The 27,131-nt window shown below is 37.8% G+C and overlaps 1 long non-coding RNA gene across 1 annotated transcript; it reads left to right on the plus strand.

Moving 5' to 3' along the window:
- The first annotated feature begins 373 nt into the window (after positions 1–373).
- LOC109269785 (uncharacterized) lies at positions 374–12,757 on the plus strand. Its single transcript, XR_002081266.2, has 3 exons — positions 374–432; positions 1,028–1,067; positions 12,713–12,757. It is a non-coding gene; the product is annotated as an uncharacterized LOC109269785 (long non-coding RNA).
- The last annotated feature ends 14,374 nt before the right edge of the window (positions 12,758–27,131 follow it).

Genomic DNA, 27,131 nt, shown 5'->3' on the forward strand with positions numbered 1-27,131 from the left:
TTATTTATTTTTGGAGAAAGGGAGAGAGACGGAGACAGCGAGCACAAGCACACGAGTGGGGGCGGGCAGAGAGAGAAGGGGAGAGAAAGAATCCCAATGAGGCTCTGCAGGCTCTCAGGGAAGAGACAGATGTGGGCGCCGTCTCACCCTGAGCCAGAATCAAAAATCCAACACTTAAGCGACTGAGCCACCCAGGTGCCCCTTACCTAGATACTTAAATAACAATTTACCATTCCTTCCCCAAATCTAGTTTTAAAAGTTTTGACTTGGAAAAACTTAAACTTTGTAAAAGTAATATCCAATGCAAAATCTCACAGGGATAAAAGTTTGAAATTTTTATTTCATTTTTAACTGTATTATTATTTTATTGTTAAGGAATCCACTTCTGTGACGGTCATGAAGCCCCAGCTGGGTTAATAGTGACTCCTGGAGGTAATTACACCAAATTGTGGACCTTCTGGTTATAAGCATTGTTTTCTCTCTCTACCTCAGCTGAAAACCCAGACTCAGGAGGTCTCAATCCTTGCCTCCCTATTCTTGGAACAGGCCAGACCCAACTACGCACAAGGCTTTTTCAGAGGAGACAACTTTGACTTCCCAAAAGACAAACCCTCTATTTTGCTATATGAGGCAAATACCAACCCCAAACTGCAGACCAGCTGGGAACCGTGTGGGCCTCAATAAAGTTTGAAAATCTTAAATGAATTAAAGACTTTGTAGGATTTATATAGGAAAATGATCATGCAGATTATATCAGTAAAAAAAAGAAAAGAAAAGAAACTTTAAAAACATAGAACTAGTTTAATTATTATGCATTGAAAATTTAAGAAGAAATTAATTTGGTTTAGTATTTTATGTCCGAGAAAACATAAGTGAGTTTGGTGAGATTATTAAAATATTTGTTTTCATTTTATAACTAAAAGTTCAAAGTGAAGGTATAAAAGTTATAAATATCAAAATGCAAAATTATATAGCAGAACTATATATAAAACACTAAAATCGCATACTAATTTTCTTGAACCATCAGGGAGCGGAGAAGAGAGTAAGGAAACAGCCTGAAATCAAAGGTATGGTGTCATTCTTCCAGAAGAGATGGAACATGAGTACTGACTCACCTCTGGCTTCAGGAGAGAGACAGCACCTTCATTCAAATAGATAAGAAATAAATAGATAAGGGGAAAAAAAAACTAAAAAACAAAAAAACAAAAACAACAACAACAACAATAAAAAAACTAAACTGCTTAACAAATTACTAAAGGTTGAGTGTGAACAAATGAGACAGTAGAGAAATTGCGAGTGCTAGAGATTCAAGGGGAAACAGAAACCTCTTATAGTTTCTTCTTCATGGGCTTCTGCTGGGTGCTCACAAGAAAGAAGGGTGTGGGAAAGAGACTGGAGAAAGTCCTCTTGGGCGGTGCTGGTCTACAGGAGGGAATAGCCACCAGTACAGAAAAGAGTGACATTTGACATAGGCCCTAAGGAACACAAGACTTAAGCTACTGAGGAAAAGGTAGCAAATCCTGGCATCCAAGACCCACAGTAGCTGGGAGAAATATAAAAAAAAGAGTCATTGAACCCTACAGGAAGGGCAGGAAATTATCCAAGTCCCAGACCATTAGTGATTTCCCAATGCTGGAGAAGGAGGATGAGTCACAGAGAAATTACCACCTGTCTGGCATAGGGACAAAGTTCCTGCCTAAGAATGAGACTGAATGGGGACAACAAAGAACCCTCTCTGACACCCACCATCAGGCTAGCAAGTATCAAATAACAAGTGAGAGGGACTACTGCTAGAAAAGGACAAGAGGGTAGAAACAGCCTATCTGCAATACAGACATACAGGAAGGTGTAAGGCAAAAGACTGGAACAGGAAAATCGTGAGAAAGACCCTAACCATCCACACCCTAAGAAGAAAACAGAACGGAGAAATTTTAAGTTACTCTGAACTGAAGGTAAAAATAACATCAACAGACTACAGAATCAGTTCAACTGTCTAAATTGACTCAATCCTCATCCTGTGATTTTTTTTTTTGCTAGGCAAAACTTGTTTGCTGTGGGTAAAACAGTGGTTAGAGGAAATTTTATAGAAATAAGCACTTTGATTAGAAAATAAGGAAGTTCTTCTATTAGTCATCTAAATTTATCTCCTTAATCAATTAGAAAAAGGAAAGCATATTAAGCCCATACCAAATAGACAGAAAGACACAATAAAGAAAATTGAAGAAAACAAGGACTTTAAGAATAGAAAAATTTCAGAGAGTAGTCAGTGAAACTGAAATGTGGCTCTGAGAAGATCAAATAAATTGATATACCTCTAGCCAGATTGAGCAAATAAATCAGAATAAATACAATACAATAAAGACAAGAAGACATAAATTTCCAGTATATGAAATGAAATAAGGGGGGAGGAGCCAAGATGGTGGAATATTTTTGTCTGTCTCACATCCTTGAAATAGAGCCAGACCAACACTAAACCATCCTGCACACCTGGAAAACTGATTGGAGGATTAACACAACAATCTGCACAACCTGAAGCACAGAATTCAGCAGGTATTCAGCAGAGAGGTGAACTTGGGGAGTGAGAAGGAGCAGGAAGGGAGGTAGTTTTGTGAGCAGAGAGAGGATGGAGACTGGGCCGGGGGGGCTGAGAATACGGGAAAAGCACCCCTCCCCAAAAGCGGCTGGAGAGAAAGCAGAAAATTGGAAACAGCAACAGGGACCAAACTAAAAAGGGAGTAAGGAGAAAGGAGAAAGGACAGGGTTTAAATTCCATTAAGACTGTAAACAAGGGGAGCACAAAGTCTGCAACTCTGCAGCTTGATACCTGGCGGTGCTCTGGTGGGAAGGACAAATCCCCAGGAACAGAGTGGGGTCTGGGAGTTTCTCAGGCCACACAGGGAAAAGCGGCTCCACTGCTGGAAGGACATTTGGTAGAGACTGTTGAAGCCACCTGGTCCCAGCAAACCCCAGAAAATGGCCATATTCGCTGGTGCTGGAACAAGGTCGTTAAGGATGAAGGCTGGTGCCAGATGTGTGTTGTGATCGTCCATAATCCCTGAAACGCTGCTGCTACACTATCTTGTAAACTTTTTCTGGGGCGGGCTAGCATCTGGCCAGTGTCGGGGCACCAGCAGCAGCAGGGTCCAGCAAGCGTTTCTGGGTGCAGTCGACATTCGGCCATTGCTCATTTGGCCATTGCTTGGTCAAAGCCGCAGGTCCTTCAGAAGTAAGGGGCCAGGGAAAACAGCCGCTTCTGACACAAAACTCAGGAGAGAGGTACTGCCTGGGGCTTGGTCACAGACAGTGAAAAAGCGGGGAGTGGACGAAAGCTGAAGACAGAAGACCGGTGCGCGATTGCTGATTGGGGAGAACAGAGTTCTGATACTAGAGACTGAGTATCTGGGTGATGCCATTTTCATTGCTCCTGCACATGTACATACGCACCTACGAGCACCACAACACTCCACCCCAGTAGGCTAGCAGCGCAATCTAGTGGAGAACGGAGTCATTACACTGAGCCCCGCCCAACTGGACCAACCTCGCTCTTCAAGAACACAAGTCTCACCACCTACTTACTTTATGGACTGTAAAGCACTTCATAGTCTGACTTCTGGGGGAAAATGAAGTAATTTCAGTCCTATTTCAATCTGTTAGCAGATCCATCTATTTAATTTTCTTTCTTTTTTTCCCCTCATTTTAACTTCTTTTCTTTTTCTAGAATACAGAAAAAGAAAAAAATTCATTTTTATTTTCAATTTCTATTACAAATATTTTTCTTTAATTTTTTTATACTATATTCTTTACTTTTGTGTAAATTTTTTGAACTTCTATTTTATTCCCATCATCTCATTTTAGTCTACCTCAGGGTATTCATTTTTTCAAATTCTCAAATGATTTCCTTTTTCTAACCCCCTTTTTTTTCTCTAATCTCTCAAACTACTTTCAACACCCAGACCAAAACACACCTAGGATCTAGCATCATTTATTCAACTTGTGTGTGTGTGTGTGTGTGTGTGTTTTAATTTTAATATTTTTTTAATTTTAATTTTTCAAATTTTAATTTGTCTACCTCATTAATTCCTTTTCTCCCTTCAAAATGACAAAATGAAGAAATTCACCCCAAAAGAAAGAGCACAAAGAAACGACAGCCAGGGATTTAACCAACACAGATACAAACAAGATGTCTGAACCAGAATTTCGAATCACAATAATAACAATACTAGCTGGAGTTGAAAATAGATTAGAATCCCTTTCTGCTGAGATAAAAGAAGTAAAAACTAGTCAGAATGAAATAAAAAATGCAGCCATGAGCTGCAATCATGGATGAATGCCACGGCGGCAAGGATGGATGAGGCAGAACAGAGAATCAGCAATATAGAGAACAAACTTATAGAGAATAATGAAGCAGAAAAAAAGAGGGAGATTAACACAAAAGAGCACGATTTAAGAATTAGAGAAATCAGGGGCTCATTAAAAAGGAATAACAACAGAATCATAGGGGTCCCAGAAGAGGAAGAGAGAGAAATAGGGGCAAAAGGGTTATGTGAGCAAATCATAGTGGAAAATTTCCTAACCTGGGGAAAGGCACAGACATCAAAATCCAGGAAGAACAAGGGACTCCCATTAGATTAAAAAAAAAAAACCGACCTTCAACAAGACATACCATAGTCAAATTCACAAAATACTCAGGCAAGGAGAGAATCATGAAAGCAGCAAGGGAAAAAAGTGCCTAACCTAACAAGGGAAGACAGATCAGGTTTGCAGCAGACCTATCCATAGAAACTTGGCAGGCCAGAAAAGAGTGGCAGGATGTATTCAATGTGCTGAATCAGAAAAATATGCAGCCAAGAATTCTTTATCCAGCAAGGCTGTCATTCAAAATAGAAGGAGAGATAAAAAGTTTCCCAGACAAACAAAAATTAAAGTTTTTGAACACTAAACCAGCCCTGCAAGAAATTTTAAGGGGGACTCTCTGAGGGGAGAAAAGATGAATATATATATATATATATATATATATATATATATAGACACATATATATGTATATATACATATATTCATATATACATATATGTGTATATATACATATATATGAATACCAAAATCAACAAAGATTAGAAAGGACCTGAGAACACCACCAGAAACTCTAACTCTACAAGCGTCATAATGGCAATAAATTCATATCTTTCAGTACTCACTCTGAATGTCAATGGACTCAATGCTCCAATCAAAAGACATAGGGTAACAGAATGGATAAGAAAACAGGACCCATCTATATGCTGTTTACAAGAGACCCACTTTAGACCTAAAGACACCTTCAGATTGAAAATAAGGGGATGGAGAACCATCTATCATGCTAATGGTCAAAAAAAGAAAGCCAGAGTAGCCATAATTATATCAGACAATCTAGACTTTAAAATGAAGACTGTAACAAGAGTTGCTGAAGGGCGTTATATCCTAATCAAGGGCTCTACAGACCAAGAAGACCTAACAATTGTAGACATTTATGCACCAAATGTGGAGCACCCAAAAATATAAATGAATTAATCACAAACATGAAGAAACTCATCGATAGTAATACCATAATAGTAGAAGACTTCAACACCCCACTCACAGCAATGGACAGATCATCTAATCAAAAAATCAACAATGAAACAATGGCTTTGAATGATACACTGGACCAGATGGACTTAAAAGATATATTCAGAACATTTCATCCTAAAGCAGCAGAATATACATTCTTCTCCAGTGCACATGGAATGTTCTCCAGAATAGACCATATACTGAGACACAAATCAGCCCTAAGTACAAAATGATTGATATCATACCGTGCATATTTTCAGACCACAATGCTATGAAACTTGAAATCAACCACAAGAAAAAATTTGGAACGGTAACAAATACTTGGAGACTGAAGAACATCCTACTAAAGAATGAATGGGCTAACCAAGCAGTTAAAGAGGAAATTAAAAAGTATATGGAAGTCAATGAAAATAACACCACAACCCAAAACCTCTGAGATGCAGCAAATGTGGTCATAAGAGGAAAGTATATAGCAATACAGGACTTCCTAAAGAAGGAAGAAAGATCTCAGATACACAACCTAACCTGACATCTTAAAGAGATACAAAAAGGACAGCAAATAAAACCCAAAACCAGCAGAAGACAGGAAATAATAAACATTAGAGCAAAAATTAATGCTATTGAAACAAATAAACAAACAAAAAAACACCAGTAGAACAGGTCAATGAAACCAGAAGCTGGTCTTTGAAAGAATTAACAAAATTGATAAACCACTAGCCAGTTTGATCAATAAGAAAAAGGAAAAGACCCAAATAAATAAAATCAAGAATGAGAGAGGAGAGATCACAATCAACACAGCAGAAATAAAAACAATACTAAGAGAATATTATGAGCAATTATATGCCAATAAAGTGGGCAATCTGGAAGAAATGGACAAATTCCTAGAAACATATACACTACCAAAACTGAAACAGGAAGAAATAGAAAATTTGAACAGACCCATAACCAGTAAGGAAATCGAATTAGTAACCAAAAAGCTGCCAATAAACAAGAGTCCAGGGCCAGATGGCTTTCCAGGGGAATTCTATCAAATATTTAAGAAAGAGTTAACACCAATTCTCTTGAAGCTGTTCCCAAAAAATAGAAATGGAAGGAAAACTTCCAAACTCTTTCTATGAAGCCAGCATTACCTTGATTCCAAAACCAGACAGAGACCCCACTAAAAAGGAGAACTATAGACCAATTTCCCTGATGAACATGGATGCAAAAATCCTCAATAAGACATTAGCCAACCAGATCCAAAACTACATTAAAATAGTTATTCACCCTGATCAAGTGGGATTTATACCTGGGATGCAGGGCTGGTTCAATATCCGCAAAACAATTAATGTGATTCATCACATCAATAAAATAAAGGACAAGAAAGATATGATCCTCTCAATAGATGCAGAGAAAGCATTTGACAAAATACAGCATCCTTTCTTGATAAAAACCCTCAAGAAAGCAGGGATCGAAGGATCATACCTCGAGATGATAAAAGCCATATATGAGCGACCCAACCCTAATATCATCTTCAATGGGGAAAAACTGAGAGCTTTCCCCTAAGGTCAGGAACAAGACAGGGATGTCCACTCTCACCACTGTTATTCAACATAGTATTGGAAGTCTTAGCCTCTGCAATCAGACAACACAAAGAAATAAAAGGCATCCAAATCGGCCAGGAGGAGGTCAAACTTTCACTCTTCGCAGATGACATGATACTCTATCTGGAAAACCCAAAAGATTCCACCAAAAAACTGCTAGAACTGATTCATGAATTCAGCAAAGTTGCAGGATATAAAATCAATGCACAGAAATTGTTGCATTCCTATACATCAACAATGAAGCAACAGAAAGAGAAATCAAGGAACTGATCCCATTTACAGTTGCACCAAAAACCATAAAATACCTAGGAATAAATCTAACCATGGAGGTGAAAAATCTATACACTGAAAACTATAGAAATCTTATGAAAGAAATTAAAGAAGACACAAAGAAATGGAAAAAGATTCCATGCTCCTGGATAGGAAGAACAAATTTTGTTAAAATGTTGATACTACCCAAAGCAATCTACATATTCAATGCAATCCCTATCAAAATAATACCATCATTCTTCACAGAGCTACGACAATTAATCCTAAAATGTGTATGGAACCAGAAAATACCCCAAATAGCCAAAGAAATCTTGAAAAAAACAAAACAAAACAAAAAACAAAGCAGGAAGCATCACAATCCCAGACTTCAAGCTATACTACAAAGCTGTAACCATCAAGACAGTATGGTACTGGCACAAGAGAGACACTCAGATCAATGGAACAGAATAGAGAACCCAGAAATGGACCAACAAACGTGTGGCCAACTAATCTTTGATAAAGAAGGAAAGAATATCCAATGGAATAAAGACAGTCTCTTCAGCAAGTGGTACTGGGAAAACTGGACAGCGACATGCAGAAGAATGAACCTGGGCCACTTTCTTACACCATATACAAAATAAACTCAAAATGGATGAAAGACGTCAATGTAAGACAGGAAGCCATCAAAATCCTCGAGGAGAAAGCAGGCAAAAATCTCTTTGATCTTGCCTGCAGCAACTTCTTACTCAACACGTCTCCGGAAGCAAGGGAAACAAAAGCAAAAATGAACTACTGAGACCTTACCAAACTAAAAAGCTTCTACAAAGCGAAGGAAACAATCAGCAAAACTAAAAGGCAACCGATAGAATGGGAGAAGATACTTGCAAACGATATATCAGATAAAGGGTTAGTATCCAGAATCTATAAAGAACTTATCAAACTCAACACCCAAAAAACAAATAATCCAGTGAAGAAATGGGCAAAAGACATGAATAGACACTTCTCCAAGGAAGACATCCAGATGGCCAACCAACACATGAAAAAATGTTCCACATCACTCATCATCAGGGAAATACAAATCAAAACCACAATGAGATTCCACCTCATGCCTGTCAGAATGGCTAACATTAACAACTCAGGCAACAACAGATGTTGGTGAGGATGTGGAGAAAGAGGATCTCTTTTGCATTGTTGGTGGGAATGCAAGGTGGTTCAGCCACTCTGGAAAACGGTATGGAGGTTCTTCAAAAAACTAAAAATAGAACTATCCTATGACCCAGAAATTGCACTGCTAGGCATTTATCCAAGAGATATAAGTGTGCAGTTTCAAAAGGACACATGCACCCCCATGTTTATAGCAGCACTATCGACAATAGCAAAGTATGGAAAGAGCCCAAATGTCCATCGATGGATGAACAGATAAAGAATATGTGGTATATATATACAATAGAGTATTACTCGGCAAAAAAAAGGATGAAATCTTGCCATTTGCAACTACGTAGATGGAACTGGAGGATATTATGCTCAGTGAAATTAGTCAGTTAGAGAAAGACAAAAATCGTATGACTTCACTCATATGAGGACTTTAAGAGACAAAACAGGGGCGCCTGGGTGGCTCAGTCGGTTAAGTGGCCGACTTCGGCTCAGGTCATGATCTCACAGTCTGTGAGTTTGAGCCCCGCATCGGGCTCTGTGCTGACAGTTCAGAGCCTACAGCCTGTTTCACATTCTGTGTCTCCCTCTCTCTGACCGTCCCCCGTTCATGCTCTGTCTCTCTCTGTATCAAAAATAAATAAACTTTAAAAAAAAATTAAAGAAAAGAGACAAAATAGATGAACATAAGGAAAGGGAAACAAAAATAATATAAAAACAGGGAGGGGGACAAAACAGAAGAGACTCATAAATATGGAGAACAAACTGAGGGTTACTGAAGGGGTTGTGGGAGGGGGGATGGGCTAAGTGGGTAAGGGGCACTAAGGAATCTACTCCGGAAATCATTGTTACACTATATGCTAACTAATTCAGATGTAAATTTACAAAAAATAAAAAATAAAATGAAAAAAAGGAAATATAGGGGGCATCAGTTCAGATCCTACAGACATCAACTATGAAAAGGTGGTACTATGAATAATCTTATGCCTATAAATTTGACAACACAGATGTAGTCGACAAATTCCTTGAGGAGTTCAAACTTGAAAAACTCATGAAGTCCATCGAATAGAGATAGCCTAAGTGGATATCCTGAAAATATATATCAATTTTCATTATTTCACTCTTTATTGGGGACTTTCTATGAGTGTTACCCAATAAAAATGAAAACATGAGTTCAAACAAAAATCCATACACAAATGTTTATAGTAATATTCACAATAGCTAAAAACTTCATACTGTCTTCAGCTGCTGAATAAATAAGCTATGGAAAGAGTAGACTAAAGAATACTACATAGCAATAAAAAAATAAATGAACTACTGATATATACCTGTAGAATATTATAAATCTCTATTGATTGAGCTACATGAAAGAAGTTAGGTTCAATACACGTATACATACATGCATGCATATATACATATATATTCTACATATATATTCTACACACATTTATTCTACATATATATTCTCTCTATATATGTATATTCTACACATATATTCCACATATATATTCTATATATATATTCTACATATTCTATATATATATTCTACATATATATATATATTCTACACATATATTCTACGTATATATATATTCCTTCATATGTGTATACACATATATATATTTTCCTGGAAGGAGAATCTTTCTCTCCTAACTTTAGTCATATGCCTGCCCTCTGACATTGTCAAGCCCTCTGGAGCCAGATGGAACATGGAAGGATAAAATTCTCAGTGGAACATTCGAATGGTGTTACTAAAACATGGATGAAAGAATATGTGTATAAAAATTATGATATCTAATTATATAATTATAATTAAAGATATATAATTTTGTATAATTATGTGTCTATACATATACATATATATATGTATATGTATATGTATAGACACATACATACACCGTTTGAAGATAAAAAACTCATCCTCACCAAAAAGTACACAAATGTGCTCAAAACTTTCTATGGAAACTGGCATAATGTATCAATGTCATGTATAATGAAAATTTTCCTTAAAGTCAACCCCATTTGAAGCTATTTCTCAGGTATTTGATACCCATTAACCACTTATTTTCTGTTACAGTGTTTACATAATGAAAAAGTGCTTTAATGAAAAGTGGAATTTAATGATGAGGTTCGTACTACAACCTGCTCATAGGAGCATAAAGACAGTAAAGAGATTTACATATTGACCTTTATTCAAGGTGTTTTCACTCTTTTCGTCTTGCTAGGTTCCTATAAGAAACAGATACAAAGGAGAAAGTTGACATACATCGTGCATTTGTGTGCAACATAAAATATAACTAGTATTTGTGTGAAGTACTTTCTGAAATGCATGGAAAATAAAATAATTAGTAGGCAAATAAAATTGATGCTACATGTAGAATGGCATTTCATAAAATCTGAAGTCAGTTCTGTTCTGATACCTATGATGAGCAACAGATCACTGCAAGCTGAGTTCCCAGGGAGAGGGGGATCCCAGCCTAGCTGGAGCTGGAAGGAGGTTGCTGTTACTTTATACACCCAGTATTTGGGCACCGGATGAAACACATCCGAATGCATGCAAGAGTACGTTATTCCAGCAGGAAGTAGCCTTAAGAAGTCACTAAAAAGTGACATGAAAGCAAAAACCAATTTCAAAGAAAGTCACCAAATCACTAGGATTTGTATGACTTCCAGAGAAATGTTACCAGTGGATCTTGGTGAGGAAAACTAATGTTTATTAAACAACTTATCGTTAAACAGGAGCTTGTCGCAATTATTTAAGTTATGACCACAGGAGCTCTGCAAGTTCGGTGATAGTGTCCCTATTTAATATAAGAAGACACTAAGACTCAATGACCTTTAACCTGTCACATGGCCCTAGGGCCTATTAAGTACATGAGCCAGCCTTCAAACCGCCATTTTATTGATTCCGCTCCATCGGTTTTTCATCTTCCATAATTATTGCCCACATATTCTTTCATTATATATAATGAAATACCTATATGTTATTATGACTGTGGAACCAATTTATTGGTTCTCAGAGTGTGTAGGACATCTTAAAACCCCAAAATGTATTCTCATAGAGTTCTTTTAGAGTAACTATTTTAATTTGTGTGGTTTTTCTCAAGAACTGAAATTTGAATGCTAAATGTCCCCAAATCCAATTCTGTGTAACGCAAATTGAAGATACCAATTATCTTCTGTTCTAGAAATATTTCCGCAGCCTAAAGCACCGCATGCAAAAATACAGATCAACATATTCACCTTGGGGTCTTGACATTTGCAGAATGACCATTTGCTTCAGTTCAATCAACAGTCATTGTTAGGGAAGCACCGAGGATATAATAAGCACTCAAGAAATTCACAAATGGCCAAAATTTTATTTGTCTCAACCCTCCTGGAAATTGAATTGGCTGCTCAGACTTCAATTTTGCCTTAGCTGTGAAAAATACACTTTTGAAGAAATGTATTAAAAATTGTTTTGTTACACATCTTACCTCAGACCCATGAGTCTGGATCAGAGCTCAGTAGAGTCACCAAGGATATTGTACTCCCTCAAAATGAATTTCAGTTAAAAAAAAAAAACTTACAAACATTTTACTAAAAATAATAATAATAATAAAAGCAAAGCAGCACAAGGCTAAAACTTCCACTAAAGGAGACTTTTACTGAAGACTCTTCAGACGTATTTCAGTGTGTTCTACTCTGAAGGGGTCAGTACAGGCAGTAATAGAAAGGGCACAACAGCAGAACTCCATGCAAGATATTAAAAATCAACTTGAAGAAAAGACAAAATAAAAACCCTGCCCTTGTGATATATCTAATAATATTTATATATGCTATGTAACAAGAGGGAAATAAATATGAGCTGTTTTACCAAGCTAAAGAGAAATGAAGGCTATAATAAGGAACATTAGTGATGATGCCCATATATTTGCCTGAGGTTTTTCAAACAGATTGAGATGAGCCACCTAATAGAATCAATGTAAATAAAAGCTCGCCAGTGTTTGTTGCCTGTGAGGTGGGGCAGTTCTGGTGGAGAGAAAGCACTTTATCTGGAAAAACATGCCATTTAAATAATTGAGGACACCTGATGGAAAGAAACTAGGATCAAGTTTAGTGATTTTTCTTTCCTTTATTAATTGTTTTTGTGTTCCTCCATTTTTAGTGAACCAAGAAAATTAAATGTGGTTATACCTGCCAGTTGCATCCTCCAGAAAGGTAAAACTGTTTCTATTTTGAAGAACATTATAAAAATACTTGGTCTACTCTTGGCTTAAGTCATTATGAGTAATTTATATCCGGTATTATACTACTAAAAAGTTTTTATTTTACTTAGAAATGGTGTTTCTCCTTATGAATGCTTTCTACCAAGAAAGTTTAACTATTGAACTGTGGAATTTTTGAATATCAAAAATTGACCCACGACACCGTATTGTCAATGATAAATATGTTTTATTGTAGAATGTATTAAATGGATTTGAAAAGTATTATAATTCCTATAAAATGTAGTCTATTTTATATTTACTGCAGCTATGCTGATGATTTCAAGTCTTCTAAGAATTCACCTGGTCCTATAGAACTATTTAAATCAAAACCCGGTCTTGATGATTTTTCTAAGCATCTGAGCACGTGAAAAATAAATATATATGAACATCTGCACATACATGAGTATATGCCATATATTGCTATATATAAGAACATACATAATATATAGGAATATATACATTATATAATTTATATGAATGTATATAATATACTATATATATAATGGACACAGTGGCTTCTGTCCTCAGGAAGCTTATTGTTAGAAGTGAGTAATTAAGGGACATGACATGACATGTTACTCATTGGAACCTACAGGATGCTTGGGGACATATGAAAGGATACTCCAACCTAATTTTGCCAGGAAGAAAGGTCTTGGATTAAGGCTATTTTTAAATTGAGATCCTAATGAAATAGAGGGAGAAGGAATGGGGAATACATTCCAGGCTGAAGAAATGGCATATTTAGAGGCAGAGAGTTACAAAGTGAATGACATATTCCCAAAATTAAAAGCAGGTCAGTGGACTGGAGAGGACAGACCGATTGGAAGTTTGTGAGAACAAAGACCGGGAGGTTGGGTAGGAAGCTGAGTGAGGATCATGTATTACACACTTGGACTTTATTTTAAAGAGTAAGAGGAAACTCTGGAGGTGGTGAAGCAAGGACATGTTATGATCAAACTTTAATTTGGGGAGGCACCTGGCTAGTGGAGCATGCAACTCTTGATCTCAGGGTTGTCAATTTGAATCCATGTTGGGTGTAACGATTACTTAAAAATAAAATCTTCAAAAAGAATAGTTTTGGAAAATTATTCAGCTACAATGAAGAGATTGGGTGTTAAGGGCAGTGATAAAAGATGACAGAAGTATACACAGGGGAAGTAAAAATCTGCTGCAATAGTAGGTAATAGCGATACTATGGAAAATCCACACATTGGATTTTTCCTTTGGCATAACCTCTCAGTCTCTATTTGTACCCCATTATGGCTTGTTAAGTTCTTAAAGCCTGTGGAATGGAGGAAAAAGCAGGACCTCTACCCTGCAGAGTCCAAAGATGGAGGGCCCCTTTTCCTTCCACATGAACTGGCTGGCATGAAGTTTCCTTTTATTAGTGTCTTCCAAGTACATGACATTATAGAGCAATGGCCATCTGTTTTTGACTTGCGCTGAAGCTTATGAAACTGACCCACGTGTAACCCATGTTCTTTTTTTTTTTTTTTTTCTTATAGCTGACCTTAAGGGACTCTTCATCTGAACACCGGTATTAGCTGAGGGAGTTATACCCATGCTTCAGTAGTGACGACCTTGGCTACTTACTCAAGCAGCATGTGTGTGCTTTTTGATCTTGCTTCGACTCAGTTCTGATACACCTCTTCCATGGTGTGATGGATTGCTCCTAGGCCCACCTGATCCTTGTGGCTCTCACAGAATCCAAGTCATAATGGGAAATTCCAGATGTGTGGTCATTTGGTTTTGCATGACCAGGCATTCTGTCTCTAGAAGCTGTTTTTCAAGAGACATATTATCTTCTGCTGCAGGTGGCATGGCCCTGCTCCAGAACCTGAGCATCACAATTCTCCCATGAGGCTTCTTTAAGTACCACATGACATTTTTCCCTCTCACCGATAGCTCTAACACCGTAAATTATTCCAGATCCAAATCAGTAAATTTTTGCTCACTATGTAGACATATAATCCATCCCCTTTGATTAATTACCCGAAGAATCTCACCCCACATCCCAGGCTTCCCAGGATTCCCCAGCACAGCGTGGCTAGGTCTGTTGACTCTTCTTGTTTCCCTATTGGGCCCATCATGGGCCAGCTGGATTAATCAGCAATGTAAGAAAAAGGGGGATAAAAGAGGAGATCCTAAAGGGAACACATCTGTCAGGCGAAAGAAAGGCTTTTGAAATATCTTCTAGGCAGGGGAGTAGTGTTAACTGGAAGAGATAGGCTACTTTATAGTCTCAGAAGTTTCTGGGACAGCAGGCGGTTCAAAACACTTGCGATCATCCACCCAAAAGGCCCTATTCCTATTCATTTTCTAATTAGGGCTCTCACCTTGGCATAATAGACATCCTTGCTTGGCATTTACCATACTCTAGAAGACAGCCACTCTATTAAGTTCTGAGCCTGCTCCTCATGTTTCTTTACTCCCTCTGTAGGAGGAGAGAACTTTTGTAAGCCGCCAGAGAGGCCCTATAGCTTTCCCACTCAATCTTCAATTGTTCTTTAATCCCCGGGGTCTTTTGTCATATTTAGCTAGGGGTCAATGCCATTTAGCAATAACCTTCCAAGCCCACTGTCTTTACAGTTACTCTTTGCCCGTACTTTTCAAAAGTCTGACAAATTGTGTCAACTAGTACATTCTCTCCTACCTGTAGACCATCTCAATTCACTGACAGTGAGAGTTTTAACAGTTGAGCTGCTGCCTTGGGCCAGGGATGCCTTGCGAGTTCCACCTAACACCAGTGACTGGGAGAAAAGTGATTCAGTCCTATAACCCTATTTTATCACCCCCTTTCTTGGACCACTCCTGACACTGGCTATCACAGATTATGTTCTCCAGAATCAGAAGCTGAGATGGAGTGTGGCATGTAAGATGTTTAGGAGGGATCAATACTTGTGGAAAGGAGGGAAAGAAAGCAAGATTGGGCAGAGGAAAAAGTCTATGCTGCCGAATGACAAAAAACATAGCTAATTCCACAGAAACTGTGGCGCATAAGTGGCCCATCAGTTTACTCAAAAAGTGAAAAGTGGAACTACTCTATGATCCAGTAATCACATTACTGGGTATCTTCCCCCAAAATACAAAAGCACTAATTCAAAGGGATAGATGCACCCCTATGTTTGTAGCAGCATTATTTACAATAGGTGAATTACAGAAGTAGCCCACGTGTCCACCGATTGAGGAATGGATAAAGAAAATGTGATATGTGTGTGTGTGTGTATACAATGTACGTGTAAATATATGTGCATGTGTATACACATGATTTGTATATATACAATAGAATATTATTCAACCACAAAAAAGAATGAAGCACCACCATTTGCAACAACACAGAGCTAGAGAGTATAACGCTAAGCGAAATAAATCAGAGAAAGACAAATACCATATTATTTTGCTCATGTGGAATTTAAGAAACAAAACAAATGAACAACGAAAAAAAAATAGAGAGAGAGATAAACCAAGAAACAGACTCTTAACTATAGAGAACAAACTGATGGTTACCAGAGGGGAGGTGGGTGGGGGCATGACTTAAATAGGTGATGGGGGTTAAGAAGTCACTTGTGATGAGCACTGGACATTGCACAGAATTGTTGAATCACTATATTTGTGCACCATAATATGAAACTATATGCTACCTATATAGGAAATAAAACTATTAAAAAATGGCCTATCAGAGGTATCCTGGGCCAAATGCCTGGGTCTTTCAACCCCTACCATCATCAATTGTTGAGTACGGGCCACTTTGGGTAGGATACGACCTGGGATAAGGTAGCTCTTTTCAGTTGAGGCAAAGAACTGGCATCCTTCCTTGAAAAGAGATCAGACAGTACATATTTGTGTCTACCACATTCCTCCACCTTTGCTCGTCCCTAAGAAAGCATCTTGACGAATTTGGGGATGAGGAGTAGGGAAATCATAAGAAGTGATTTAAACAGGTCTTTCCATTCATTTGAGGGTCATATAGAGTACTTCTAACTTCATTGATTCTGGGCACCTTATGGGGCTTAGACTGTGAGGTTAGTTGTTGATCCAACTCGTGATCTGATAGCTGTCGCCTTGACCCAAGACCAGCAGCCTCCATAGAGCCTCCTACTCAGTGTCACCAGGTTCCCTCCATTGCAGAGAAGGCTCTGAATCTATCTGCCCCTGTACCTGCTAGTTTACGACAAGTCACTAGGTTTCACTTGGTTCATGGCATCTGTTAACCAGAAAGTCCCTGCAACGCTTGCTAGCTCTCAAATATTCTGCTTTTGAAATTCTTCTTCATTGAAACTTCCTCATTGAGAAGCTGGGGCAGGGGGCACCACCTTCTGTACATTATATATTCCCATTGATCCACTATTATTTCCAACTTTGTAGTTAGATTGGGCTACATGACTACTTTGAGCCAATGAAATATAAGCGGGAAGAATATGCATCACCTCCAAAATGAGGCATTAAGAAGCCCATATAGAATTTTCCAGAATCTTTTTTTTTTTTTCTTTCCCGAGTAAGTAAGGAAGCTGTATGTTACCAGGGATGGAGCCTCCACCCCTCATCTCTGGGTGACTGTACAGCTTACAGACCCCAAAGCTGCAAATGAAACACCAATGAGAAATAAATGTTTGCTATGCTGAACCATGAAGACGTGGCTATTACTTCTGACTATAGTTTAGTTTGTCCTGATTAATATACAACGCCACAAGGAAAGTGAGATTGGACCGGAGAAACTCAAATGCCCCCTTTTGTCCAATCATGTCAGTCTGGCCTGGCTCTGGATTGTTAGAGGTGAGGGGCTGTCTTGGGGATGAGGCAGTTCACAATTCATCTCCATCTGGATGGGAAGTGGGGAGAGCTCCTGCCTTTGCTATTATTACCTTCAGTATATCTACTACCCACATCACTAAATCCCGGTTCTGTCCTGGAGAGTGGAAAGTCAATAAAACAAGTTGGCATATATATAAAGTGCTTTGAATAGTGCCTTGGGCACAGTAAGAGTGACAAGCGTTAGCTCTTGCTAGTCTCTAGAATTAAACTCCCTAAGAGGAGAGATTTTCATCCATTTTATTTGGTGCATCTATCTTAGCACCTGGAATCCTGACTAAAACATAATATGCACTCAATCGGTATGCGTTAAATGCATAGTAAATGAAGGAATTAAATGAATGATAAATGAGTGAATATAAATATTTGATTTTCCCTCCTTCCTCTCTGGACCTCTATCCTTGCTTCTTTTAACATATCAAACCCCCTAATGCCCAGAATGAGGCAAATACTTTCCTTTGACTTTCTCTAGTCCCCTATGCTTTCTCGCCAATGCCAACTTCGTTGCTACGTATTGTTGCCCACTGGCATCTTCTTTACTCTGCGGAAGCAATGTTCATTCTAGTCAGTCAAGCTTGCCATCCTAATTGAAGAATCTCCCTGCATTTGAGCTTAAACCTCATGCAGAGATGGAAGGCAACAAGAACACAATGATGAAACCATGGTGATGAAACCAATGGGGAAACCAATGGTGAAAACCATGACATGAATGGTGGTGATAAAATGTTTTCCATTACATGCCCTTTTACTTTTATAGCATGAAGTTGGTAACCTACACCTCTGTCTGTGCTTTATAATGGGACACTTGTAGACAATATTTGTATTATTAGGATTTTATTAAGACATTTACTACAGAACCAAGTGCTGTACTATGATTGCATTTACCTGTTTGGCTCTGTTTTTCTTCCATTGTTAGATGGAAATGCAAGATTTCCTTGCATTTTCTACAGTTATCAAAGGTTTAAGGGCACTATCAAAACTAGATTCTTGTTTGTTTATGCATCAGCCTTAAAAAAATTCATGTCTCCCTGATTTCATCTCTCACCTACACTGATGATCACTTTCTTTTTTTTTTTTATTTTTATTTCTTTTTTTTTTTAATTTTTTTTAACATTTATTTATTTTTGAGACAGAGAGAGACAGAGTATGAACAGGGGAGGGGCAGAGAGAGAGGGAGACACAGAATCTGAAATGGGATCCAGGCTCTGAGCTGTCAGCACAGAGCCCGACGCGGGGCTCGAACCCACGGACAGTGAGATCATGACCTGAGCCGAAGTCGGACGCTTAACTGACTGAGCCACCCAGGTGCCCCTGATGATCACTTTCTATGTCAGGCTCACACCTGCTTTCCCAGGACTTGACCTTGCTAATCTCCTGAAGGTGCTCCTTTCGTGTTTGGATCCCTTATTTTTCTGTTTCTTGATTTCCTCCCTGCTTTTTCTGGAGTACATCCTCACGTAATTCCTGAAAAAGAAAGTGGAGCCATAAACTGTCAGATTAGTATTCCACTGCACCGGTATGGAATTCTAAGGGTAAAAACACTTTTATCTCAGGACACTAAAGGTGCTGTTACCCTATGTTTAATCTGGCTTAAGAAATTTTGATCCCAGCCTGATTTTTTTTTCTTCATGAGTTTATAATATTTTCTTGTTCAAGTGCTTTCTGGTAATTTCTTTATATTGTTATGAGATTTCCAAATGTTATATCTAGGTATGGTTCTTTTTTATTAGTCTTTTGTTTTGTTTTCTAAATACAGGATGGATGGGTCTTCCCTTCCTGAAGACAATGTCCTTCAGTTCTGAGAATTTCCCTTTCATTAGTTTTGTGGTAATTTTCTTTCGGTCCATCTTTTTTTTTCCTTTTCTGGTTAATTTATATTAATAAAATGATGGATCTGGATTGATGTTTTATGCCTTTTAACTTCTTAAAACATTTTTTCTTATTTTCGTGCTCTAATTTCTAGATTACCTCAAATTTGTGCCATCACCATAATAGCGCATTTATTTAATTTCAGTAATTGTATCGTTAAAATTCAATGTGATCTAAGTTTTTAGCACATTCTTGTTTTAGAGATAACTTTTTATTAGTAAATACTTTGAAAGTGTTAATAGAGTTTAGGGTAAAATTATTGTATCTTGATTAAATTTAATTCTCTCTTTCACCTGTTCCTTGGGGTCGTTTTTTTTTTCTCCTTACTTTCCTGGGTTACTGAGAGTCTTACAATATGTGTATGTATCCTTGAACAATGAATTGTTTCATTTTACATGTTTGTAAGTCCTTGTAAGTGGAGACATATTGTATAAATTAAGCGACTTAATTATTTTTCATAGAACTTACGTGGCTCATATTTATATGATATATGTAACTGTTGGTCATTCATTTTTATTGCTTCTGCCAACCCCCCTAGGGACATAGGAACCATTACTCCCTTTCAACAACATTTCTGCCTTACGAGTTTCAGGCTACATGAGAGCGCCTGGGTGGCTCAGTAGTTGGGCCTCTGATTTGGGCTCAGGTCGTTATCTCATGGCTTCATGAGTTTGAGCCCTCCTCATGAGTTCGGGCTCTGTGCTGACAGCTCAGAGCCTGGAGCCCGCTTCAGATTCTGTGCCTCCCTGGCTCTCTGACCTTCCTCCCTGCTCGTGCTCTGTGTATCTCAAAAAAAAAAATTTTTTTTAATTTAAAGAAAAGAGTTTCAGGCTACATCGAGAGTGGGAAACCTTCGAGAAAACTGCATTGTTGCGATGTGTTTTTAAGGTGTACTATTCTACCTTATGCAAAGACAGTTGGGGCAAGCACAATTCCTCACTCCTCCTTGACGGGTTTTTTTCTTCTCCAAATTCATTCAGGGATAACACATCCTGTTGTAGTTCTTGGCAGCATGTAAGATATCTGGTACTGCTTCCTATAGAGATTGGGCCCCATGCTTCGTTTCTCTGGACGGAGGCCAGATTCAGAATCTGCTTGGTTTTTTTTTTTTTTTAGCATTATTTCTCTTGTCCACCTGGCACAAAAAATTAACCTTACTGTTTTCAATGAAAGGCTTTTGTAAATATGTTTTGTCTAACATTTTCAGGTGAATCATTCTCAGAAAGCATGTATATTTAGCAAACATGTTGCAGGAAAAAATCCCCACTATTTAATTATTATTTTTAATTTTGCAAATGCTGGGTTGTTATAGAATGGAAAGTGGTCTCATGGGAGGGATGTGTTTGTGAGTGTGCTGAAGTATTAATATTTCGTGTATACATTTTCAACTAACCCCCAATCTTCAGTTTCATGCTTCACTACTGGGCTCTCTGGGCCCCTCTGGGATACATCTATGAACATCAGCTCCCTGGAATAAATGTAGTTTCACTCTGCCTTTATGATGTGAATAAAGTTTTTTTTTTTTTCAATCTGTTTAATCACTCCTCCACTCACTTCTTATTTACAGAAATTTGCTAAAATGTCTTTTCTTTTAAAGACATCCCTCTTGTTGTTTTTATTGGCGTAGGTCTGTTATATTTAGAGAGATCTCTTTTCTATCATTTAATAGTATCTCGGGAAGTACATGGCATAAAATATAATAGTTTGGTTTTGTTGTACTTAAAACACCACAGGTCCTTTATTCTTTTTGACATTTTAATAGCTTTAACTTAAACTATGTTATATAATCATCATAACCACCATGTGAAGGGTGTTACCAATCCTGACATTTAATGGCAAAGAACTTCCAAATCAGAACGACATAGTTACATAGGAATTAATTCCACAATTTTGTTTGCTTCATATCTTGTATACAGGTGGAAGGAAACCCTCTGTTTTCTTCTCAGATGAAAATAGTCCTCAATTCCAAACCTAACTATCACACAGTAACAACCCAGGTCTTGAATGTCGGTAGATAAAATAGCAGTCAGGAAAACAGGAGTTAGGCACCAGGTTTTACAGGGCAGAGACCAAGAACCCCAGCATGAACCTTGGAGCCATTATTAACAGTGGGGCAAAACTGAGACAAACCACTTAATTTATCAGATGATCATTATCATTATCTCACCATAATGAAATCCTACATAGATTTCAATTGCAAATTCAATTTCATGCACATTTCAGAAGGATTATATTGTAAATATTAAATGCAATGCCAGTAAAACAATTAATACCTTGCTTAGCACCTAAGAGACAGTCAAAAATGATTTCTGTTTCACATTTCCTTCCCTGCCTTGTCCTTCAGTTCTCTTCCTTAGAAGAATAACTGCTACAAAACAAAAATATTGGCTAATTTGATTCTTGGTAAAGCCCACTGCAAGAAACAAATTCTGTCTACCCTTCCGGCCCAGGTCTTTTTCCCTCTTATCAAAACCTACCTCTTGGAGTAAACTCGAGTCCCTAACTCAGCAGGTGCTCTTGTAAGGACTGAGGTGAGAAGCTGAGTCTCTGTGTTAGGTAAGGTGTAAATAATTTTATTTTTTCAAATGAGTCACACTTTGGATTCATGCATTGGCCAAACTGTCAAAAATCGATTCAGATGTTAAATACCATTTCGGATAATTCTAGATGACCTTTAGGTTTTGGAAAGCAAATTTAACAATTATTCATCTATCAACTTGCTAATGTGTACTGGATTTTATACTTTTGCATTATGCATACATTTCAAAGGTATTATATAAAAGCAGTTTATTCCTCATGCCTTGGAAGTGTCTTTCGAACACAGCTGGGAGCTCTATTCAGCCATCAGGCTCCCTCCCTCCCCATAATCTCTAGGATCCTTGCAAAAGACTGCCTTTTGATACTTCTCATATTTATAACAACAATCTGGATGTGATTTCTCACCCTTCCTAGGGAGTTACAAATAGACAATCAAAGCTGCATCTTCTTCGGGGCTGAGGCATTCACGGAGATAACAATAGGAAAACAAGTATATCTCCAGGAAATGATCATCATGGCCACCATGAAGTTTACTTTAAGCTAGTTTTTTCTATCAAGAGGTTTCTATCTGTAGAGGAAATAGGTAACTATGTGGAGTCTTATTTCTTCTTCAGTTCAATTCAGGAGTATTATTATTATTAACGCCTCCCACGCTTAACACACGCTGTTAGGAATAAGCATTAGGTTATGCAAGGTAACATGACACAGCTTTTCTCTCTAAATATATATACTGCAATGCAAAATGTTTCAAATTCCATGGGCATAAAGAGTGTCTGCACCTGGCAGGCGAGGATGGGCTCTAAGCCCATAGAACATCTGACATTTTAGGTGCAATGGAGTATGAATGTACAAGTATAAAAGGTAACAAAACTAGAAAAGTTAGTTGAGATGATGTCATGAAGAATTTCCATGAAATTTCAAGGCATTAGAATTTTATTCTTTATCCGGGGAGGAAACATTAAAATGTTTAAATCGACCCAGGACATTAGTAGTAGTAACTATCAGTAGATTCATATGGACCCAAAATAGAGGCACAGAGGCCACTAGGAAAGAGGCCTGCCATGTTGCAAATAAACAGCGATGGGTTAGAGTTGTGGCACTAAGACCGGACAGGAAAATTACAGCATGAACTTGAGTCAACTGGATTTGGTGTCTGATTTTTCAAAGGAGGAATAGAGAGAACAGATGAACTTGTGAAGCAACCAATTCTTCAAGATTTGCTTTCTCAGGGTGCCTGGGTGGCTCAGTCAGTTAAGCGTCCCACTCTTGACTTCGGCTCAGGTCATGATCTTACCGTTGTGAGATCAAGCCTCGCATCAGGCTCAGTGTAGAGCTCAGAGCCTGCTTGGGAATCTCTCTCTTTCCCTCTCTCTCTGTCCCTCCCCCACTTCTTTCTCTCTCTCTGTCTCTCTTTCTTTCAAAATAAATAAATTAATTAAAAAATAGCTTTCTCAGATTTACACTGTACTATCATGGCTTGGAGTGATTAAAAAAAAAATGTCTGCCATCCTCTTTCATTGTTATGGTCCAAATGATCACCTTTTTGAGCATGCACTGAATGAAGGCCAGGAGACAGGGCTTGTGGCTTTTCATTCCAATGGAACAGAACCTATGGCATGAGTTCAACAGAGAAGTTATACGGCATACTGTGTAGCTGTAGGCAAACAACAGATTTCAAGTGAAAAGGGGCCTCTATAGATAAGTTGCTCTGGGAAACGTTGAGTTAAATGATGTTAGAGACGTTCTTATTCCCAAGGTAACTCCAGACCTTTAATATATTAATGTTTTGCACAAGTCTTTAAAAGCAGCAGTAGGGTATGCAGACCCTCCCATATGAGCATGAAACCACTTTTTAGAGGGATACTTATATGGACTAACATTGTCTGAAAGGCAGTTGCTAAATACAACGCTTTCTGAGGATCAAAAATGCTGGCTTCCACGGTGAATACCATTTACCTTGGAGTCAAGTGATCCAATTAATACCAGAACGTACACTTTACGCTGTACGAAAATGACTAGGAATGATGAAAACAATGAAAATCGCTCTCAGCTTCCTTCAGATTAATCTCCGAATGACGTTTCTTTGACGTGTCTGCTGAATGAAGATCAGGAGAATGGGTTTGTGGCCGTTGCCTTCCTAAGGGAACGACACACATACCATGAGTTTTCTAGAGGAGACCATTATACTATTTGCTGCTTTGTCAAAGAACTGCTCGGCCTGTGCCTTAACAGAGAAAAGTGTTACCTACAGTGACACTAAGGCCAGGGAAGTTAAAATCCCGAGTAATATATGATGAGCGACATCCTGGACCCTAGGCACGAATGGTTCAGCACGGCAATACCCTAACCCCCTGTTATAATACGTAAAGGAATGGTTTTAGGAAAATGATGCTGTCAAGTGAAAGTGAGTAGTGTTGATCTCTGGATATTTAACTTTGATCAACTCTTCTTTTTAGAAAGGGTGGTGATAATATTTTCTTAAAAGAGAAACCTTTCAAGGAGAAGGTATTTATTAAAGAAATCTGCATTCTCTTATCTTTGTGGTCTTAATCCACTGCAAATTAAATTTCAGATAACTTCAGGACTCCAGGCTATCTATCCCTGAGATAATTTAACCAGATCGATAAATCTGGACATTCTGCATCACCCTCTACCTAAATGCCTTCCTTGAACTAGTTGCGTCAGAATTATTTGTCAGGACTCCACGAGAATCCACTCCTTATGAATCAGAATCTCTCAAGATGTGGCCTGAGACTCTGCAGTTTTAACAAACATTCAGGTGAACTTATGCATATGGTATTTTGAGAAACGCTACATTAGGTTTTTCCTTGTCCTAAGAATGTATAATTTTCACTATCATTTAAACAATGTCCAAAGTACAGGGCAACCAAAGACAAACATATTCATTAGCTCAGTTGGCCACATACTGTGTGGTCTCATTGTGATGGCTTCAAAGTTGTGTAAGGGCATTGCCTCTGCTCTGAAATATTATACACACTCATCTGCTTTTGATATTAAACCAATAAATAAAAAGAAGTTGCTTGGGATATTGCGAAAGTCACAAAAATATCATTTGGCATTTCTAGAATTCTGTTCCTGCTGGTAAAAGTTTTTTTGTGTGTGTGTGTGTGTGTGTGTGTGTGTGTGTGTGTGTTTGGAAGTCTAGCTCTTGAAAGTGGTTTACAATTAGTTTATCCACTGTGGAGGTGGATATAAATGATAAGAGTTTCATATACAACGTATTTTTAATATGTAATTCCTCCCAAGCCTTCTCAAGAAATGTCTATCAAATCGAATAGTTGATGCACTTTGAACATTTAGCTCCAAAAAGAAGATGACACTTTTTCATTAGTTTAAGATTTATATGCTAAAGTATCTGTCACAATAATAATAAAATCTGACAGTGCAGATCTTATGGGTTTTCACGTAGCAGAGGTAATGTGTTCCTTGGAAGATATAAATGACAATTTGTTCAAATCAGAGATTTTAAAAAATTTAGACACGCATGGGAGCTCCAAACTTTATATTTTGCCATTTCAGAATCATTCATTTAACAATATTTAGGTCGTGTCAACCATATAGATTAATATTTTGTATGTAAGAATGAATACAAGTTGTTATTATGCAATCATATATGTTTTGGTTATTAACATTTTCAGAAAGGTCAGGTGCCAATCAGCTCAAATGCAGCTACAAAGAGAGATGTTTTCGGTATCAAACCTAATGTAATTACTCTGTGCTACAGCTGAATTTTCTGTGCTTGCTTTCTTTCTTTCTTTTTTCTTTTTCATCTATTTTCTTTTTCCTCTGGTAGCTGCAGCATGTGAAATTCCAATCCTTTCTGCACAAACGTACTAAAATATGTGCATACTTCTCCACCTTTAAACAAATAGGAAATAATGCTTTCTCAGAAAAGTGTGTAGAGAATTGATGTGGTACAGTCACTGACTTTCTGCATCACACAAAAGCTCCTTGTTCATGCAATTGTGCCCCAACTAGACTGCATTCTTGAATGAAGGGCCATGTTTTAGCCCCATCACCATTCCAGCGTCCTGTACTAAATCAAGGCTGTGCTTAATAAATGCCTAACAAACACCACTGAAAGGTAAGTAAAATAGTTTGCTACATATCGTCAAACCGCAGAAGTACTATAAGGTAATCGTACAGATATTTAGTGAAGTTATAACCACAAATACTTCAGTGTCGACATTCAAAGCAAAAAAAAAAATAATACGGAGAACAAACTGAGGGTTGATGGGGGGTGGGGGAGAGGGGAAAGTGGATGATGGGCATTGAGGAAGGCACTTGTTGGGTTGAGCCCTGGGTGTTGTATGGAAACCAATTTGACAACAAATTATATTAAAAAGTTAAATTAAATTAAATGCAAACATAGACTATCAAAAAACAAAAACAAAATAAATGGTGGAAAAGCCGCATTCCAGGTTTCCTTTAAATTTATGTTCCCAACTGTTTCAAAAAAACTGTATTTTTAGTTTTAAAATAACTAGGAAAAAATGTGACCTCTTTGGGCTCTATTTAATGCTAAGAGATAATAATTTATCTTGAGAGAATTAATATTGCTTCTAATGTGCCTTATATATTCTCAAGAAGTAGCTTATGGTGTGGGAGTTTAGCTTCTTAAGGCCTAATTTTTCTACACATGGAATGCTTAGTTTGGTTTCTTTACCTAAAGAGACCTTTAGAACAGTCATCATTTTTTATTCTCTAAGCACATTTCGTTGTCAAATCATATTTTGCATGAACACTGCAGAAACATCGAGTTGCACCCTCAGGGAAAGAATCTCATCCCATCTCCAGCCCAAGAAGGATTAATCACAGATAAGCATAAGGTGAAGCTATGGCATCTTATAACATCACTAAAATATCTTTACGTAAACAGAGTGCCAAGAACTTTCAGAAAGAAGAAGAGAAGCTCTCATATTGGAGCTTACATTAGAAATAAAGTCTGCCTCCACAGGAAAAGTCTCTAGGGGAATTTGGTGGGGGTGGGGGGGGATGTACATAGTCAAACTCCTTCTACAAAACCATACAACATGGTGGCGACATATACAACAAGGAAGCTCACACACACACACACCTCAA

This window comes from Panthera pardus, unplaced genomic scaffold (assembly GCF_024362965.1).
Source record: "Panthera pardus isolate Hobbes unplaced genomic scaffold, ASM2436296v1 HiC_scaffold_13, whole genome shotgun sequence".
Taxonomy (NCBI): Eukaryota; Metazoa; Chordata; class Mammalia; order Carnivora; family Felidae; genus Panthera; species Panthera pardus.